We start from the raw sequence: 1,085 nt of genomic DNA, 5'->3' as shown, positions 1-1,085 counted from the left end.
GAGACAAAAGCAAGCTGAAGGTATCTGGTTTGGAGATCAACTCCAACAACTACATTGATATTCAGGTGGAATGGAGAGACCCATACAATAAAAAGAAGTTTGACTCTTTGGCTGATGTTGCTGGCAGGATGATAGACATTCACTACAATGACATGAAGAAAAAAATTAACCGCAAGGAGGACCATACTCTTTGGGGATTTTGCCCACTGCCAAACAAGCTTATCAAGTATGCAGCAATAGATGCATTCGCAACATATGAGTCATGGAGAATCATCTACGATGTCATAATGGGACTGGACAGGGCAAAAAGAGACAAAGAAGAAGAAGAAGAAGAAGAAGAAGAAGAACAAGGCTGTAATCCAATACAGCAACTAGAAAAATTCAGAGCTGTGTTTAGTCTCACTTTACTTTAAGCGTTGTGGTGTTCTTTGTTTCAAGTATGCAAGAATATTTCTTTTATAAAAACAATGTAAGTTTGCTTGTGATCAATTGCTTTCGCAGAAATTAGTTTGCATTAGAACAAGTATATACACAACTTTGAAAAATTTAATGAGTGACACCAAAACATAGTATGCACATACAAAACATAACAGTCCACAAAAAATAGTAATTATATAAAAATAAAAATTAATATTGATATATCTAAAAAAATATAATCCGTGTACATTTTTAAACAAACGTCAATACAGTTCACAGAACCAACATAAGGCAGTTCAACAAGTGTATCCGTGAAGTGCAGTACATGCATAAATGAAGAACGACAAGGGCCCCAACACACACACTTGCTACACGAAGTGCAGTACTCAACGTTGGTGAAAGCAGTACAAATGACAAGGGCCCCAACACATAAATGAAGGACGACAAGAACCCCACCCCCTGCTCGGCCTCGCGCTAACGCATGCAGTGCGCTTGGTTGACAGGCGCAGTGCGGATATTCTGTTTTTTCCATCAAAGGGGACGCGCGCAAAACCACCACCCCCCCAAACCCTAAGATAGACAGGGGCGACGGGGTATGACGGACTCGCCTACGCATGCGGCGCCGCGGCAAGCCGCGTCGCCGCCTGCTCCGACTCGTTCTAGGCTCG

Source organism: Triticum dicoccoides, chromosome 5B, assembly GCF_002162155.2.
Source record: "Triticum dicoccoides isolate Atlit2015 ecotype Zavitan chromosome 5B, WEW_v2.0, whole genome shotgun sequence".
Taxonomy (NCBI): Eukaryota; Viridiplantae; Streptophyta; class Magnoliopsida; order Poales; family Poaceae; genus Triticum; species Triticum dicoccoides.
The sequence above is the reverse complement of the archived record's forward strand: the minus strand, read 5'-3'. Positions refer to the sequence as shown.